The sequence below is a fragment of the Stenella coeruleoalba genome (assembly GCF_951394435.1).
Source record: "Stenella coeruleoalba genome assembly, chromosome: 16".
In the NCBI taxonomy this organism is placed as follows: Eukaryota; Metazoa; Chordata; class Mammalia; order Artiodactyla; family Delphinidae; genus Stenella; species Stenella coeruleoalba.
In genome coordinates, this window is record NC_137162.1 from 59,021,274 (window position 1) to 59,041,431 (window position 20,158).

At 41.2% G+C, this 20,158-nt stretch overlaps 1 protein-coding gene and 1 pseudogene across 8 annotated transcripts in view; one reads left to right on the forward strand and one right to left on the reverse strand.

The window, feature by feature from the left end:
- USP54 (ubiquitin specific peptidase 54) overlaps positions 1 to 20,158 on the forward strand; it is a 146,978-nt gene that overhangs the window by 34,708 nt on the left and 92,112 nt on the right. For 5 of the 7 annotated variants that reach the window (XM_079899601.1, XM_079899606.1, XM_079899608.1 and 2 more), the window contains exon 2: positions 517 to 605. The exons of the other annotated variants lie outside the window; for them this stretch is intronic. The gene's annotated coding sequence lies outside the window, so the exon portion shown is untranslated. The remainder of the gene's footprint in view (positions 1 to 516; positions 606 to 20,158) is intronic. 7 annotated transcript variants of the gene reach the window in all.
- Positions 554 to 1,187, reverse strand: LOC307174958 (protein FAM136A-like; annotated as a pseudogene). Its single transcript has one exon. The product of its transcript is annotated as a protein FAM136A-like (transcript).

Consider the following 20,158-nt stretch of genomic DNA (forward strand, 5'->3'; position numbering starts at 1 on the left):
GCTGAAAGATGTCATGTGTGAGAATTTTAAGAAATGCGCATCCACATTTTGACGGCCAGAAATGAATACCTGCAAGGACCCTTTCAAAGTTTTTATCCAAACTACCTCCCCCAACTCTACATCTTAAAGTAACTTCATGCCCTTGTATATAAAACAAAACCAAGCAAAACAGATCCCCAGAAGCCCCCTTCTAAATTAGTGACCTCATGGATTTTGTTTTATTTCCAGTTTGTGGAAAATGTTGTAGTGATCCTTCTGGTAAACAGCTCATAGTATCTGTGCCAGGATAAGCACTTGCCACATGAAATTCAGGCTCACAAAAACTCTCCTGTGCTATCTTGTGCTATCTCTGACCCAAATTTTAGCACCAATTTTTTTCACTTTCTAGGATTCAAACACAAGGGAACCAGTGTCCAGAGGCAAGTGACATAGGCCTTAAACTTGCAGCCATCCTTAATTTCCTCATTCATAAACTTTCCTTAGAAAACTCAAATCCCCATTCCTCTTTTTAAACAGATTCCTGCCTTCAGCCCCAATGGCCAATAGCAGACATCTATTTCCCAATGGACGAGAGACACTCCTTCATCTTCTTGGTCATGGTTGGGGTGAGGTTCATGTGGTCATCCACACACTTGTTCACGCAACTCTCCAGCTGCTGCTTCACCTGAAGCTCTTTACTCCCTGCATCTATTGAATCTTTGGCTTTGTCGTTGCAATGCATAGTGCACCGGGCCAGACCATCCTGGAACTTCTCCAGCTCGCTGGTCACCAGGGCCTGGGCTTGAGCCAGAGGTGCATGGCAGCACGCAATGCACTGGTGCACTTGCTGCATGGACGCCTGGCTGTCCTCACAACCGACGGCGCTGCAGTGGGACATGAGGCCCTGCGTCTTTCCCAGATGTTCTGTCTCTCCAGACTCTTCACCATAGAGTCTACCGCCTCCTGCACCAGGAGCTGCTGCAGCTCTGCCATGGCGACCTGGCGCTGCTCCCTGCTGGCCGGCACCCACATGGACTCCCGCTCAGGAGCCCGCTGCCTCGCTGCTTCCTGGGTCACTGTGGCCCGCCCTTTCCAGATAATTCTTTTCTTATACAATTTTTCATTTTCCTAAGCGTAATTGCCTTGCTTTTTTCATTTGCTCGGTTTTTAAAGTTCTAATCATTATTAAATCATTCCCAGACTCTTAGCTAGGACCTAAAACTCTGCTCCATTCATTCAAATGCAGTAGATAAGTTATCAGTCCTTTTTTTCACCCTTAGAGATCTACCTTGTATATTCCATTTTTAAAATGATACATAGCATTAAATCTTAAGACTGTATCACATTGTATTTATTCATTCCCCTTTGATGAACATTTAACTTGTTTTCAGTTTTCCTCTAATTAAGGAAGATACATGTGTGAGAATTTTTCTAGGCTATGATGAGAAGTGAAATTACTAGTGTATTATTCATCTATTGCTGCATAACAAATTACCTCAAAATTTTGCAACTTAAAGCAGCAAATATTTGTTATCTGTGTTTCTGTGAGTTAGGAATCAGAGTGTGTCTCTCATAGGCTGTAATCAAGTTATTTATTTATTTATTTATTTATTTGGCTGCTTTGGGTCTTCATTGCTGTGTGTGGGCTTTCTCTAGTTGCGGAGAGCGGGGTCTACTCTTTGTTGTGGTGGGCCGGCTTCTCATTGTGGTGGCTTCTCTTGTTGCAGAGCATGGGGTTTAGGTGTGTGGGCTTCAGTAGTTGTGGCTTGCGGTCTCTAGAGCACGGACTTAGTAGTTGTGGTGCATGGGCTTAGTTGCTCCGTGGCATGTGGGATCTTCCGGGACCAGGGATCGAACCTGTGTCCCCTGCATTGGCAGGTGGATTCTTAACCACTGCACCGCCAGGGAAGTCCTTGTAAACAAGTTTTTAACAGGAGCTTTGATTTCATCTGAGGACTCAACTGGGGGAGGATCAGCTTCCAAGTTCTGCCTCTCCTGTGGCATGATTCCGCTTCTCACGGGTTAACTGACGGAGGACCTTAGTTCCTTTCTAGCTTGTTGGCTGAGGCATCCTTCAATTCCTTGCCTTGTGGGACTCTCCATACAACATGGCAGCTGGCTTCCATGACAGTGAAGAAGATGGAAGCCAGAGTCTAATCTAATCTTGCAAATGACATCCCATCACGTTTGCTATATTTTGTTAGAAGCAAGTCAGCAGATCCAGTGCATACTTAAAAGAGTGGGGATTACATGAGGGGATGAATAAAGTTGTGAACTGCTCCGAGTCTTGGTTGTACTAGAGTATTTAGCCTGGAAAGGGCGACTAAGGGAACACATGAGTTTTGTCTTATATAATTTGAAAGGCATATGTAAAGAGGAAATAGTAGATCTCCTCTGTTTTTGATCAGAGATTGAACTAAGAGCAGTGGGTGGAAATTAAAATGTATGGCCTTATAAGATGATGTGATTTCTGTTCTTGAACATAGTCTGTTAGGGGCTGGGTGACCTCTTGTAAAAAAGATTACAAAAAATTTTCTTGCATTAGATTAGAAACTTTAAGTTCTCCAAAGATTATTTCTACTCTAAAATTTTATAATTATAAATGAGTGAGTTTCAAACTGTTAGTATTTGAGTAGTCTGTTAATCACTAATCAGGGAGAAGTGTATAGGCTTACATGTGTATTTGCACATACGAGGTTTCATTTAGAAGATCCAGGTTAAAAAGTTAAGAGGAGAGCTATAAATTTACACTTTAATTATTTAAAATCACTGTTTTTTTCCTGCTTTTTTTTTTTTTTCGCGGTACGTGGGCCTCTCACTGTTGTGGCCTCTCCCGTTGCGGAGCACAGGCTCCGGACGTGTAGGCTCAGCGGCCATGGCTCACGGGCCCAGCCGCTCTGCGGCATGTGGGATCCTCGCGGACCGGGGCACGAACCCGTGTCCCCTTCATCGTCAGGCGGACTCTCAACCACTGCGCCACCAGGGAAGCCCTCTTTTCCTGTTTTTATATTCCTTTGGCTACCATAGAATGTTTACTACTATAATTCTTATTTTAAAATATTAGCAGCAACTCAGTTTTTTCTTCTAACAAAAAATATTTTCATTGTAAAAGAAAAAATAGAAAATACAAATAAGGAAAAAATAAGAATACTTTATAATCTTCCCACCCAAAGATTATATTAACAATAACTATGTTAACCTCATGGTATAATGGTATATAATCTCTCTGACCTTTTAATTTAATTTTACATGTACAAATACGCACAGATTTATTATTTGTGCTAATATGTTCTATAGCATCACAGCAAACACTGAATTAATGAATACTGAATCATTGCTCCTAGGGGAAATACAGGATTAGGTTCCTATGAGTCTCTGGTCCCATTTTTGTTAACTAATCAACATGTAACCTTGTTTTATGTGTGTTTTTTTTAAAGGCACATTATTTAATATATATTATTGATTCACTAACATTGAACTCATGGTGAATAGCACTGTGACTTATGCCTGAATGAACCTTATCTAACACACATATTTTCTCCAGAAGGCACATCACAGCCTTCTTGCACTTAGAAACAATAGACTTCAGTACTACACTTGGGGGTTATTTTAAACAGTGAAATCACCAACCAAAAGCACAAAAATGTGAAAAATGTTGTACTAAATAAACCACTAAAAGGACACTAGTTAGTAGTATGAGAGCTGAAACAGAAGGCTGAGTATTGCCTTCAGGCTTTGACCTAGTTGGGAATGTGCACCTCAGGCAACTCAAAATTTTCACCATTCTGTGCATTCACATGTCCATGAGTGATCACAGAAGTGTTGCAAATATTGATTTTGAGGTTACAAATTATTTTAGTGAGTAGGAAAATTGGCATATGAGGAATCCATGTAATGAGAATTGACTCTGCGCGTGTATAGTAGCTTTTGTTTTCCATTTTGCTTGATTTTATAAAAATGAAATATTTTTGAAAATACTGTTATAATCTGCTCTTTTCACCTAACACCCTAATCATTTATTCATTCAGCAAGTTATTTATGGCATGCCCACTATGTGTCCACATAGTGTACTAGACTCTGGAGATACAGTAGCAAATAAGATAAAGAAAGCCCTTGCCTTATGGAGCTTACATTCTAATGGGGAAGGTAGATAATGAGTAATGTCTGGTAGTGATAAGTACAATTAAAAAAACTAAGGCAGGGTAAGGAGATAGGGTGGCAGTTGGTAACTTTATTTTATTATATTAATTAAAAATTTTGTTTTTCTTTTTTTAGAAGTTTATTTTTTGGCTGCATTGGGTCTTCATTGCTGTGTGTGGGCTTTCTCTAGTTGCGGTGTGTGGGCTTCTCATTGCGGTAGCTTCTCTTGTTGAGGAGCATAGGCTATAGGTGTGTGGGCTTCAGTAGTTGTGGCGCATGGGCTCAGTAGTTGTGGCACATGGGCTTAGTTGCTCTAAGGCATGTGGGATCTTCCCGGACCAGGGATCGAACCCTTGTTCCCTGCATTGGCAGGCAGATTCTTAACCACTGCGCCACCAGGGAAGTCCCTATTATCTTAATTTAATATACTTTTTTTAGGTAAACAAATATTGACTTTATTCGCAATTGGCCATTTTTAAAAAAAATTTATTTATTTTACTTATTTTATTTTTGGCTGCGTTGGGTCTTCATTGCTGTGCACGGGCTCATTGCTGTGGCTTCTCTTGTTGCAGAGCATGGGCTCTAGGTGCACAGGCTTCAGTAGTGGTGGCTCACAGGTTCTAGAGCACAGGCTCAGTAGTTGTGGTGTTCAGTAGTTGCTCTGCGGCATGTGAGATCTTCTCGGTCCAGGGCTCGAACCTGTGTCCCTTGCATTGGCAGGCGGATTCTTAACCATTGAGCCACCAGGGAAGCCCTGGCCATTTTAATTAATTAATTTTTATTGAAGTATAGTTGATTTACAATGTTGTGTTAGTTTCTGTTGTACAGCAAAATGATTCAGTTTTATATATATCTATATATTTTTTCTTTTTCAGATTCTTTTCTATTATAGGTTATTATAAGATATTGAATATAGTTCCCTGTGCTATACAGTAGGACCCTGTTGTTTATCTATTTTATATATCGTGGCGTATAGCTATTAATCCCAACCTCCTAATTTATCCCTCCCCTACTCCTTTCCCCTAAGTTTGTTTTCTAGGCAGTTGCCAATTTTATTTATTTTTTAAATTTTTTGTTAAAAATTTTTATTTTTTTTTTACGAAAAGACAACCTACAAAATGGGGGAAAATATTTATAAATGATACAACAGACAAGGGCTTAATTTCCACAATATACAAAGAGCTCCTACAGCTCAACAATAAAAAAAACAAATAACTCAACTGAAAAATGTGCAGAAGACCTTAATAGACATTTCTCCAAAGAATACATATAGATGGCCAGTCGGCACATGAAAAGATGCTCAACATCACTAATTATTAGAGAAATGCAATTCAAAACTACAATGAGGTACCACCTCACACTGGCCAGCCTTAAAATGTCTACAAATAACAAATGCTAGAGAGGGTGTGGAACCCTCCTACATTGTTGGTGGGAATGTAAGTTGGTGCAGCCACTATGGAAAACAGTATGGAGGTTCCTCAGAAAACTAAAAATAGAATTACCATATGATCTAGCAATCCCACTCCTGGGCATATATCCAGAGAAAGCTATAATTCAAAAAGTTACATGCAGGGCTTCCCTGGTGGCGCAGTGGTTGAGAGTCCGCCTGCTGATGCAGGGGACACGGGTTCGTGCCCCGGTCCAGGAAGATCCCACATGCCGCAGAGTGGCTGGGCCCGTGAGCCATGGCCGCTGAGCCTGCGCATACGGAGCCTGTGCTCCGCAACGGGAGAGGCCACAACAGTGAGAGGCCCGCGTACTGCAAAACAAAAAAAAAAGTTACATGCAACCCTATGTTCATAGCAGCACTATTCACAGTAGCCAGGACATGGAAACAACTGAAATGTCCATTGACAGTTGAATGGATAAAGAAGATATGGTACATATACACAATGCAATACTGCTCAGCCATAAAAAAGACCGAAATAATGCCATTTGCAGCAACATGGATGGAACTAGAGGTTATCATACTAAGTGAAGCAAGTCAGAAAGAGAAAGACAAATACCATATGATATCACTTATATGTGGAATCTAAAATATGGCAAAATGAACCTATCTATAAAACAGAAATAGACTTATAGAGAACAGACTTATGGTTGCCAAAGGGAAGCGGGAGGGAGAGGGATGGACTGGGAGTATGGGGTTGGTAGGTGCAAACTATTACATTTAGAATGGATAAACAAGGTCCTACTGTATAGCACAGGGAACTATATTCAATATCCTGGGATAAACCATAATGGAAAAGAATATGAAAAAGAATATATATATGTATATATAAAAAATGGAGTCACTTTGCTGTACACCAGAAACTAACACAACATTGTAAATCAACTATACTTCAAAAAAAACTTTTTTTTTTTTTTTGGCTGCACTGCGCAGCATGCGGGATCTTAGTTCCCCAACCAGGGATTGAACCCATGCCCCCTGCAGTGAAAGCGTGGAGTCCTAACCACTGAACCACCAGGGAATTCCCCAGGAATACATTTCTTTAAATTGGTATGGACTCATAGATATTTATCTTATTCTTTAGCCTATAACCCAATATTACTTTCTTTTTCTTCTCAAATTGTTTCAGATTTGGCCATTGGGCACTCCTTTGGTTGTCTCCTGTGTCCCTTTGATATACCTCTATCAATTTAGGATATTTGTTGTGTTTTGTTTTTAGCATTTCCTTACTTTTTGACATTATAAGATGCTCCAGGCTCATCTCATGTATTTCCTGTCCCAGGCCTAGAATTAGCCATTTCTCCAAGGAACCTTGGATTCCTTTATTGGAGAATAGTATTTGAAACTAAGATGTCAGGTCTAGGTGTGCTTGTTGCAACTGGTGTGTCATTGATTCTAAACATTCTCAGCTGACAGCAAGTAAATATATGCGTGTATACATATACACATCTGTAAATATTTCTAGATGTAACCATCTTTATTTATTTATTTTTAAAAAGTGTTTTATTTTTTGGCCACGCCATGCAGCATGTGGGATCTTAGTTCCCTGACCGGGGGTCGAACCCACACCCCCTGCATTGGAAGCGCAGAGTCTTTACCACTGGACTGCCAGGGAGGTCCCCCATCTGTATCTTTATTAAGCTAAACACAAGTTTATACTCCAACTCTAATCTGTTACCACATGGATAATTTTAGCCTTTTCCTCTGTCTTATCTGTAACTTCCCATTCCAAACGTGAGAAACCTTCCACTATCTCCCATTCATTTACTTAATTGTTCAATTCCAGTATACATGTATAGTGTTTTTCAGAATTGTTAACTTGTACACCTGTGGGAAGCATCTGTACTAGCTAGAATGGCAGTGGTAACGTTCAGTTTCTTTGCCGTTAGTCTTAAAAACTCCAGTCATTTCCATAGTTGCTTAGGTCAGTACCTTTATCCACTACCCCCTTCAGTGAGGTTGTTTATACATTTGTATGTTTTTATTATGGAAAATTTCAAACATATACAAATGTAAGGAGAAGAGTGTGTTGAACTCACCTGTACCCATCACCAGCTTCATGAACTATTAAATACATGGTAAGTTGTGTTTCATCTATCCTTCCCCCACTCCTCCTTAGTCAACCCATAATTATTTTGAAGTAAATTTCTTACATATTATTTCATCTGTAAATATTCCCAAATGAGACTTACCATAATTTAACCAATCTCCTATTGACAGACATTTAGTTTTTACTTATTACAAACGGTGCAACTGTAATATCTTTCTACATTATCTTTGCAAACTGCAGGGTAAATTTCTGGAAATTGAATTGCTGAAACAAAGGGTATAAGCATTTTTTTTTTTTGCGGTACGCGGGCCTCTCACTGTTGTGGCCTCTCCCGTTGCGGAGCACAGGCTCTGGACGCCCAGGCTCAGCGACCATGGCTCACGGGCCTAGCCGCTCCAGGGCATGTGGGATCTTCCCGCACTGGGGCATCAACCCATGTCCCCTGCATGGGCAGGCGGACTCTCAACCACTGCGCCACCAGGGAAGCCCCGGTATAAGCATTTTAAATTGAGAAATACCACCAAATTAATTTTATTTCTACCAGGAGTGAATGAGAATTTACCCCTCCCCTCACCCTCACCTGCTCTGGTTTCACCAAACTTTTAAATACTTGGCATTCTGAGATACAAAAGGTGATAGTACTTTTCTTTTACATTTCTTTAATATGAATGAGATAGGACATTCTCCTTATCTTTATTGGTCATCTATTTTTTCTCTCTGTGAACTGGACATTTAAATTCTTTGTTTAAGGAAAGAAAATAAAGTGGCACAAAGGACCAGTTCCTTTCCCAAACCATTAATACCATGCTGTCATGTCTCCCTTTTCCCGTGTTCCCAGTTCAGATCACCAACTCGGGAGTGGTGTTTAAGTCTCTTTAATGAAGGTAAATACTTGCCCATCTTTTCCCCCTATCCTTTTGTCCCCCTTTTCACTCACCAAATGTTCATTAGTTCTCTGCTTTCTTTGCACCTTGAGCACAGTCAGATTGTTTTTCAAACAGACGGTTTTAAGTCAGCTTCTGAGAGTACTCTTGGGAAATTTGCCCAAAAAGCAACAGGAAGGATTTCTACAGACATGTAGGGAAATGTTTGTAATTGTTTAGCAAAGGGTGTGCCCAGCAAGTGTCGTTTCAGGCTGCCTTGTTCATCTGTTCTGTCTTTCCACCCAAACGTAACACTTGTACTCTGACTTTTGCTGCTGTGACATGTTGGTGTCATTTTCAGCCTTATTTTTGTCAAAGTGAATTATCTGTGTCCATTCACTTTGGACATACATGTAATCAGTACTGTTGACTTCTTGATTAGAGAAATGGTGATTGCATTCTGTCCTGAACTAAATGACAATGTCAGACAGTAAGAATGCCCTGACAGCCTGATTTTCTTGCTTATGTATTCTTTAAAAACAGCTATTCAAAATCTCATACACACATAAGTTGTTTGCCAAGCATTTGAAGCCATCTAGTTTTACCAGGTGACAGCTGCTGTTGTTTATGGGAACCTAATTTAAACCACAGACATGGAACAGTGTCCTTGTTTTGCAAAGAGGAAAACTGTGATTTTTTAAAATAATAGCTTTATTGAGATATAATTCACATACCACACAATTCATCCATTTAAAGTTTTACAATTCAGTAGTTTTTAATATCTTTACAGAGTTGAACAACCATCACCACAATTAATTTTAGAATATTTTTATCACCTCCAAAATTAATGGTATATCTATTAGCAGTCACTTTCTATTTCTTTCACACCTCCTCTCAGTCCTAGGCAACCATTAATCTACTTTCTATCTCTGTAATTTGCCCATTCTGGATATTTCATATAATTGGAATCGTACAATAGGTGGTCCTTGTGACTGGCCTTTTTCACTTAGCATGATATTTTCAAGGTTTATTCATGTTGTAGCATGTATTAGTACTTCATTCTTATAATGACAGAATACTGTTCTATGGTATGAATATATCACATTTTATTTATCAATTTATCAGTTGATATACATTTGGGTTGTTTCCACTTTTTGGCTATTATGAATAATGCTGCTATGAACATTCATGTACAAGTTTTTTTTTTTTTTTTTGCTGTACACGGGCCTCTCACTGTTGTGGCCTCTCCCGTTGTGGAGCACAGGCTCCGGACGCACAGGCTCAGCAGCCATGGCTCACGGGCCCAGCCGCTCCGCGGCATGTGGGATCTTCCCGGGCCAGGACACGAACCCGCGTCCCCTGCATCGGCAGGCGGACTCTCAACCACTGCGCCACCAGGGAAGCCCCATGTACAAGTTTTTAAGTGAACATATGTTTTAATTTCTCTTGGAGATTATCTCTCTACCTACCCACCTACCTACCTAACCTACCTACCTACCTATCTATCTCTAGGAATAGAATTGCTGGGTCATATGGTAACTCTATGTTTAATCTTTTGAGGATCTACCAGGCTGTTTTTTACAGTGGCTGTACCATTTTACATTTCCAACAGCAGTGCAGGAAGATTCAGATTTCTTTCCACTCTTGTTAACCCTTATTATTTTAGCCATTTTGGTGTGAAGAGGTGGTTTTGATTTTCATTTGTTTAATTTAACCATGTTTTTTAAAAATTATTAATTATTAACAAGCTAATAAAAAGCAGTTTATTTTTTAGAACAGTTATAGATTTATAGAAAAATTGAGCAAATAGTGTTACCAAATTCAGATTCTGCTGCTCGCTCACTGCTCAAAAGCTGATACTTGACAGACATGTTGGTTGGAAAGGAAAGGTTACTTTATTCAGGAGGCTGGCAATCTGGGGAGATGGCAGACCTGTGCCTAAAAACCAACTCTGACGATTCTGCTTAACCATGAAAGTGTTCTATTTATTTATTTATTTGTTTGTTTGTTTATTTATGGCTGCACTGGGTCTTCGTTGCTACACGTGGGCTTTCTCTATTTGTGACGAGCAGGGGCTACTCTTCGCTGCGGTGCGTAGGCTTCTCCTTGCGGTGGCTTCTCTTGTTGCTGAGCACGGGCTTTAGGCGCGTGGGTTTCAGTAGTTGTGGTGCACAGGCTTAGTTGCTCTGCGGCATGTGGGATCTTCCTGGACCAGGGCTCGAACCTGTATCTCCTGCATTGGCAGGTGGATTCTTAACCACTGTGCCACCAGGGAAGCCCCATGAAAGTGTTTTAAGGGAGAATCATTTGGGGAGGAGGTCAGTCTTCCTTATTTTGTGTGCAGGCTTTCTTCTGATTGGTTGGTAGTGAAGTAACAGGGTGGTGTTCCAAGAATCTTGTGCACAGCCTGAAGTTACCCTCCTCTACCTAGGTGGGGGCCTTATTTCCTACAGAAGCCCTCAAAGGTATGTATATGTATATTCCTCGAGGAGGAACCAGGACCCTGCTTTTATTGCTGCACTGTTTCTTTCTTTTTTTAAAATATTTTTTTATTTATTTGGCTGCATCGGGTCTTAGTTGCGGCATGCGGGATCTTTCATTGCAGCGCACGGGCTTCTCTCTAGCTGTGGCCCTGACCAGGGATTGAACCCACATCCCATACATCGGAAGGCGGATTCTTAACCACTGGATCACCCGGGATGTCCCTGCACTGTTGTTTCTTAACTGCTCCTCCTTTGTTTCTGCATTCACTCCCTTCCCTGATAAGCAACTGTTTGAATCTGCCCTTTGGAACTCAGGGAAAGTCAAGGTGGCTGAATGAAGCCTGTTTCCTACAAACAGGAAACAGGGGACATGGAAAGGATTTATACCCAGGTGGGCCTCACAGGGTCCCGCTTCCTTTCAGTAGTAGAGAGTTACCCTATTGTGTCTCTCCACAGTTTCCCCTATTAGTAACATCTTACACTAGTGTGGCACATTTGTTGCAGTTAATAAACCAATATTGAAACATTATTAACCAAAGCCCATAGTTTGTTAAGATGTCTTCATTTTTTTTTTTTTTTTGGGTATGCGGGCCTCTCACTGTTGTGGCCTCTCCCGTTGCAGCGGATGCGCTGGCTCAGCGGCCATGGCTCTCGGGCCTAGCTGCTCCGCCGCATGTGGGATCTTCCCGGACCGGGGCACGAACCCGTGTCCCCTGCATCGGCAGGCAGACTCTCAACCACTGCGCCACCAGGGAAGCCCCAGTTTTTAAAAAAAATATCTTTATTGGAGTATAATTGCTTTACAGTGTTGTGTTAGTTTCTGCTGTATAACAAAGTGAATCAGCTATATGCATACGTATATCCCCATATCCCCTCCGACTTGTGTCTCCCTCCCCACCCTCTTTATTCCACCCCTCTAGGTGGTCACAAAGCACCGAGCTGATCTCCCTTTGCCACGTAGCTGCTTCCCACTAGCTATTTTACATTTGGTAGTGTATATATGTCAATGCTACTCTCTCACTTCATCCCAGCTTAGTTATTTTTCTGTTTAAGTCCACATCTAAAATTCCACATTGCATTACTTATCACCACTCCTTTTGGTTATAATGGTTTTGCAAACTTTGATTATTTTTGATGACCTGGACAGTTTGGACTACTACTGGTCAAGTATTTTGTGGGATGCCCCTCCATTGGAATTCATCTGATACTTTTCTCATGATTAGACTGGGGTTATGGGTTTTTGGGTGGAAGATCCAGATATATAGTATCATTCTCATCACATCATATCAAGGGTAAATGTTGTCAACATGATTTATCATTGTTGATATTGACCTTGATCACCTGCCTGAGGCACTGGCTGTCAGGTTTCTTCACTGTAAAGTCACTCCTCTTGACTATTTCCATACTGTATTGTTGAGCAGCTTTTCATGTGCTTATTCATTTGTGTATCTTCTTTGGAGAAATGTCTATTCAGAACTTTTTTTAAATTGAGGTTTTAAGAAATACCCATTTTTAAATTGGATTGCTTTTATTATTCAGTTGTAAGTATTCTTCATCTATTCTAGATACAAGTCTCTTATCAGAAATGTAATTTGCAAATATTTTCTCCCATTTTTTTGGTTATCTTATTACTTAAAAAAATTTTTTTTTAATTAACTTATTTTAGGCTGCATTGGGTCTTTGTTGCTGCGTGTGGGCTTTCTCTAGTTGTGGCAAGCGGGGGCTACTCTTCGTTGTGGTGCATGGGCTTTTCATTGCGGTGGCTTGCCTTGTTGTGGAGCATGGCTCTAGGCGCAGGCTTCAGTAGTTGTGGCACACGGGCTCAGTAGTTGTGGCTTGCAGGCTCTAGAGCGCAGGCTCAGTAGTTGTGGTGCATGGGCTTAGTTGCTCCGTGGCATGTGGGATCTTCCCGGAGCAGGGCTCGAACCTGTGTCCCCTGCATTGGCAGGCGAATTCTTAACCACCGTGCTACCAGGGAAGCCCCATCTTATTACTTTCTTGATGGTGTCCATTAAAACATAAAAGTTTTAATTGTTATGACGTCAAATTTATCTATTTTTCCTTTTGCTGCTTGTGTCATATCTAAGAGGACTTTGCCTAACCCAAAATCATGAAGTTGTATGCTTAAACTTTCTTCTAAAAGTTTTAATAGTTTTAGCTCATTTATTTAGATATCTGACCCATTTTTATTTATTTATTTAAAATTATTTATTTATTTATTTTCGCTGTGCTGGGTCTTATTTGCTGCATGTGGGATCTTCGTTGTGGCCTGTTTAATTGTGGTACGCCAGATCTTTAGTTGCGGCATGGGGGCTTCTTAGTTGTGGTATGCAAACTCTTAGTTGTGGCATGCATGCAGGATCTAGTTTCCCGCCTGACCAGGGATCGAACCTGGGCCCCCTGCATCGGAAGCATGGAGTCTTACCTACTGGACCACCAGGGAAGTCCCTGATCCGTTTTTAGTTAATTTTTTTTCATATGGTATGAGATAGGAATCCAACTGCATTTTTTTGCATATGGATATCCAGTTCCCTTGTAAGCAGATAGGGTTGGGGTTCCCCAGAGAAAGAGAACCAGGCATGGCTTTCTTGATATATGAGTAGCCATTTTTGGCCTAAGCCATTTTATGATCTAAGCCTGGTCACAGTGCTAGTCCTTGAACAAGTCTCAGTAATTAGTGATCTTAAGGGAACAAAAGAATGCAAAAATAAGCAGACCAGTTGTCAGACAAGAGAAGTAACAATAGCAAAGATAATGTATCAGCTGTAAAGACTCCCAGTTCTGTTTCAGTGGTAAAGATTAGCATGAAGTGCTCAACCACCAGAAAAGCTGGAACTTGAGGGATGATTATGTTGACCTTTTCTGACCCTTGTGACTTCAGTCAACTAAAGCTTGGACTCTGTCGTTGGCCCAAGTCCCTTCATGAATATGCATGTACTCTTAGCTTAAAACTTTCCCAATTTTGCTATTTGGGGAGACACTGCTTTGGGAAAGATCCTTGGTGTTCTCCTTGCTGCAAGTAATAAATCCTTCCTTCTCCCAGTCTTTGGCTTGGTTGTGTCTTTTGGCTGGACATGCATCAAGAGGCGAACCCAATTTTCGGGTAACAGCCTCAACGCTATTTTTTTAAAAAATATTTATTTATTTAATTTATTTATTTGGTTGTGCTGGGTCTTGGTTGAGGCAGGCAGGCTCCTTAGTTGTGGCTCGCCGGCTCCTTAGTTGCAGCAGGTAGACTCCTTAATTGTGGCAGGTGGGCTCCTTAGTTGTGACGTGCAAACTCTTAGTTGCGGCATGCATGTGGGATCTAGTTCCCTGACCAGGGATCGAACGTGGAGTGTTATCCACTTCGCCACCAGGGAAGTCCCCAGTACTGTTTGTTAAAGAGACTGTTCTTTCCCCCTTGAATTGTCCTGGCATGATGGTGTGACTTTGTTTTTTTAAAGGATTTAAAAAAAATTTTTATTTATTTATTTTTGGCTGCATTGGGTCTTCGTTGCTGTGTGTGGGCTTTCTCTAGTTGCAGCAAGTGGGGGCCACTCTTTGTTGCAGCGCACGGGCTTCTCATTGTGGTGGCTTTTCTTGTTGCGGAGCATGGGCTCTAGGCATGTGGGCTTCAATAGTTGTGGCATGCGGGCTCAGCAGTTGTGACTCACGGGCTCTAGAGTGCAGGCTCAGTAGTTGTGGTGCACAGGCTCAGTTGCTCTGCGGCATGTGAGATTTTCCCTGACCAGGGCTTGAATCTGTGTCCCCTGCTTTGGCAGGCAGATTCCTAACCACTGTGCCAATGATGGTGTGGTTATTAAGGTTCAGTTGAACATGGGGAAAAATTTAGCACGTGTGTGTGTGTGTGTGTGTGTGTGTGTGTGTATATATATATATATATATATATATATATATATATATATATATTTTGGCCGCACCACGTGGCTTGCAGTATCTTAGTTCCCTGACCAGGGATTGAACCCAGGCCCTGGCAGTGGAAGCATGGAGTCCTATCCACTGGACCACCAGGGAATTTCCCCTAGCATGTATATCTTAATACATTATTAGTAACTCTACCCCAAATCAGTTATAAAATGCTGAAATGTGGTAGAAATCTCAGAGGCTTTCACTACAGCTAGAGAAGACCAGAGACGATTTAGGATAAATATTGCCCAAAATGTAAATTACTCTGCTGACAGCATAGCACAACTGTAGACTCAATTTGGTTCTTGTGAAACCTCTTAAGGAGAGTTTTTGCCTTTAGAATCTTCTGAGTTAACACGCATAATTATTTCAGTGACATAGCAAGGTGTTATCAGAACTGGGAGCAAATTGCTCTTCATTTTATTCACAATTTTAGTTTGTGGCCATCCTGAAATTTTGGCACAGTCACCACTGTCCTTTAGTCCTCTCATTATGTGCCTGCCCAAAATCTTCACAGATTTGGAGTAAGAGCACTAGAAGAAAGAGCTCTAGAAGTTGCGCTCTGGTGCCGAATTGAATCTTGGAGACAGAGTTTTGGGTGAAGTAGAAAAGAATAGCTTTATTGCTTTGTCAGGCAAAGGGGGACACAGAAGACTTGTGCCCTGAAAAACTGTGTGTCCCAATGTGGGGGGATTTGGTGAGGATTTTTTTTTTTTTTTTGACCATGCCACATAGCTTGTGGGATCTTAGTTCCCTGACCAGGGGTTGAACCTGGGCCCTCAGCAATGAAAGCAAAGAGTCCTAACCACTGAATCGCCAGGGAATTCCTGATGAGGAGTTTTACAGCAGTGGTTCAAGGGTGGGGTTGCTGATAAGGATCAGGGTGTGTGAAGGGCCTGCACTCCTTTAATCTGGCCTCAGGTGGTTTCCTGATGAGCTTCTGGAGGTTATTAAACTGTGCCCTTCTCTGGAATAAAGAATGCTAATATCTTCCATTTGTTGGGGATTTTAGTTCTGTAAAAGAGCTCAAAGATATCATTATGAGTATCCCTTGAGGACCCTGCCCCAAGGCTACACTGTTGTTTGTTGGCTGCTCCTCCCTTGTCTCTGCATCCCCTCCCTTCCCTGATTAGCAACTGTTTGAAAGGCTTCCAGGCCCAAGAGCCCCACAGAGTCCTGCTAGGTTTCACTAGCATTTAGGTGATTCTGTGGTGCTTGAGAGATATTTGACATCCTTACTCCTCTCTAGAAGCTTTCAGTCTCTTTGAAGAAATTTTAAACCATTGTTCTAGAGATATGTTGGCTATATTCATAATGACATAGTGCTATTTCAAATAATTTTTAGGATAATGCAAGATGTAATTAAATATATGAATTTAAATGATAATGATATTATGGCATTAGAAACTCAAATAAGTGGCCCCTGACTGCCTTTCCTCTTTTTTCAGAGTCCATTTGTGTGAGAAATACACAGAACTGTTTTTGGATGGTTTGTTGCTTAGGTCTGTGGTTAACAGCCAGAGTTTATCCGAAGTATGTCCTTAGGATCATAATTGTTTGGTTTTTTTTTTCTTCTCTCTTCCTTTTTTGCATTATACCTCTTCTTAGTAATGGGTACTTGAGTAAAATAATCAGCTATTCAAGGTACATATGCTATTTACTGACACTAAATAAATCTCAGAATATAAACTAGATACAAATTAGGTATATAGTTTTTATTGTTTTCTATGGACTTTCCAGTATATTCTTCTTTACAATCTAGAGTCAAAGGCTAGAATATTTTCTCTTGGGTTCCTTGTTAACTAAGATCAAGTCCATATTTTATTTTCATTTTCCAAACTCCAGTTTAAGCTTTTTTTTCCCCCATGTGAACACATAGCCAGGAGTCAAATGCTACTGTTCCATGGGCTTCCACTTGATATAAAGCAGTCTTTACTCTGCCCCTCCCCACCTCAATCCTCCATAATTTATTTAAAAGTCTCCAAATTTCCTCACTGCTCCCTAGAGCGCTAGAATCAAGACACTTTTATTTTCCAATCTGGCTCCTACTCTGGAGCCACTCAACTCCTTCCTTTCCGCAAATATCAGCATTATCATTAGCATCTCAGAAATAAAACCCAACAAAAATGATTTTTGGGGTTACTCCAGGAGGGAGTCACCTTGGTTTTTCTTAGAGAAATTCTGTTTCTCTTTTATGGCTCTAAGAGAAGCAAAATATTCTCTTATTAAATTGAACATTCTGCTGTACCCTACCCCTCTGGATAGTGGATGTGACCAAGTGGGAGTTTTCGGCCTATGTTCTTCCATATCACCCCCCCACGTACCCCACCCACCCACACAAGGATTTCTCTTGATTGTTTTATTCAAGTCTTAGAAGTAGTTTCTCCCTGCTAAAATTTTTTATATTTTTTCAGAGGTCTTTGTCTGTATAGTCAAAGGTGGACTCTTATGGTGTAACATTTCCTGCAAAGTACTTGAAAAATAGGACAAGTTTTGTTGAAGCACAGTTTTACAAAGTACTGTTGTTATTGAACCGAACTTGAGTTCACATGCTTGGAGCCTAGGAAAGCCAATCTGCTGATACCAGGTTGTGATGAAGGAAAGCACAGCATTTACTGCAGGGTGCCAAGCAAAGAGAACAGTCAGTTGTGCTCAAAAGACCTGAACTCCCCAGTGACTTTCAGGGAAGCTTTATTTGTCTAAAGTTTTTTTGATGTGGACCATTTTTAAAGTCTTTATTGAATTTGTTACAATATTGCTTCTATTTTATGTTTTGGTTTTTTGGCTACGAGGCACGTGGGATCTTAGCTCCCTGACCAGGGATCGAACCCGCACCCCCGGCATTGGAAGGTGAAGTCTTAACCGCTGGACGGCCAGGGAAGTCCCAGGGAAGGGTTTTTTAAAGGCAACATTATGGGTGAGGGTTGCAGGGTGCCTGATCAACTCATGGACATTCTTCTGATTGGTTGATGGTGAGGTAACAGGGTAATGTTCCTGGAATCTCAGTCATCAATCTTCTGGTTCCAGATAGTCTGGGGTCTAGTGCTTGTGGTTAGATGTAGTCACCATTCTCTACCTGGGAGGTCGGGTGTGTGTGTGTGTGTGTGTGTGTGTGTGTGTGTGTCTTAGTTTCTGCAGAACAGCCCGAAGATATGCATCAGATTGTTATCAGTATCCCTTCAGGAGGAACCAGGAGTCCTGTGACTAATCTAATCATTGATTGCATGAGGCTGCTCTTTGGAACTCATGGAAGGCCTAGGAGACTAAAGCCTTTTTTCTACAACCAAGAAACTGAGACACGGAGCGGCTTTTGTACCTGGGAAGGCTCTGCAGGCTCCTGCTCAGCTTCACTGTTGTAACCAGTGTCATCCAACTTCAGGATCCCTGAACATTTAAAAATGACATCTAAACCCATATATGTTAGTCTCCCTCTTTGTTTGGGAACCCTTAACTGAAACTCCCCACCTTGGCTGGGGAGGCAGGATGATAACTGCTTGCCTGCATTGTCTCACAGTAGGAGGTCCTGAAGAAGAACATGGTTCTGCCGTGGAAAACTAACCGGGAGAATTTGGGAGGAGCTGAAAGGAGGGAGGACACGCCAGTCCATAGTATGTCTTGTAAAACTAACCTGGAAAAATTTGGGAGGGGCCAGAAGGAGGAGGGAGGAGACAATGTGTCCTGGCAACCTCCCATAAACCTTCACGATGAAATCCATCTTAGCTGAGACATGCCTGTGCCACCAGGAAGGACCCTGAGTCAGACCGAATATGGGCCAAGCAAGATGATTGGCCACCTGGAAACTGATCCCCTTACCATAAAACCTGAGACTGTGAACCACGGGGCAGAGGAGTTCTCCTAGGTTCCCTTACCCTGTTGCTCTCTGCTCGGGCGCCCCTTCCCAGTAAAGTCTTTTGCTTTTGTCAGTATGTGTGTCTCCTCGGATTCATTTCCGAGTGTTAGACAAGAGCCCACTCTCGAGCCCTGGAAGTGGTCCCCCTTCTTGCAACATCTTGACCTAGCAATCATGCCCACAAAAACACTCCTATAAGCAATTTGGCACTCATCTAGCACAAAGCTGTAGTTACTCAATTTATTTTGGGTTGAGATGCCTAGTGGTTGACACAGGGTTCTCTTTATATGAGACAGAATCTCCTATGCAGTCTTGAAAAGGAAATAAGAAATGTCCAAAAATAACTTATACAAGGCAGAATGTGAGTATGTAGGAGAGTTTTGCATGAAGTATTTTCTGAGGGGCTTCAAAAGAGATTACAGTTCATAAGGTAAGATTTCCTTGTGGATCGCCTCCCTTGCCTGGCTGAGATGAGAAGTCATGTTACCTAGTTGCATTGTAACCAGGGTTGCCCCAGTATTCTTAGTTTTATTTGATTAGTTCCACAAGGAGTATATAACCATCTCTTAAGGACTTGATTGGAGAGCTTGACCTTGATATTTGTACACTCTTTTTTTGTATTTAGCACTGATCGTAGAAATCCTGTGTTTCACATTTTGAAATGACACTAACATCTCCACCACCCCCTCCACCAAGCACTAGGAGACCTGAATTAGAATGCTAATGGTTAGCAAAAGAAAAGCAATAGTTTCTTTCTTTCTTTCTTTCTTTTTTTTTAATTTGGGCACTTCCCTTCTTGTGAAAGGACTACTTTAGTATATTGTTAAAATGTAAGAGCTTAATTAGTTTTGGGTAGTGCCTGCTTTTGTTTAATTTTGCCAGTAAATCTTAATTAAATCTTTAAAAAAATCAACCCATACATTTTCTCTCAACCTATAGAAATACAACAGAACTTCCTATTTGGCAAGGATTCTGCTGATGAGTTTTTTCATCAGTATGCTTATAAAACAACTCCTTTCAATAAAGCTGTTTTATAACAGGGAGTAGTACATAGAAGGGTGTGCGTTGGTCCTCTGGGGCCTTTGTGCCCTGCCTGCAAATGTGAGTTCTGGGTGGAATGATCACATGTTTGGGGGTAGGACTCTGCCTGCTGTTTGTTCTTGGTGATATAATTTGGCCTCTTCCCTGAGAGAAGGGGGGAGATTTTTCACTGTCCTCGCCTTTCAGGTTGGGAATCTTTGAGAGTCCAAGCTTTTAAAAATTGATTCCTGAATCCAACCTCTCAGTTTACACATTAATTTTCTTTAAGAGTGTGTCTTGTTTAAGATAGTTGGAAGAGTTTTGCGTCTTAAAATGATTTAATTCAATTTAAGTCTAGACAGTCTTGGAATTATGAATTAAGGATTCAAACACGACACTGTTTTGGTTTTCTCAAAA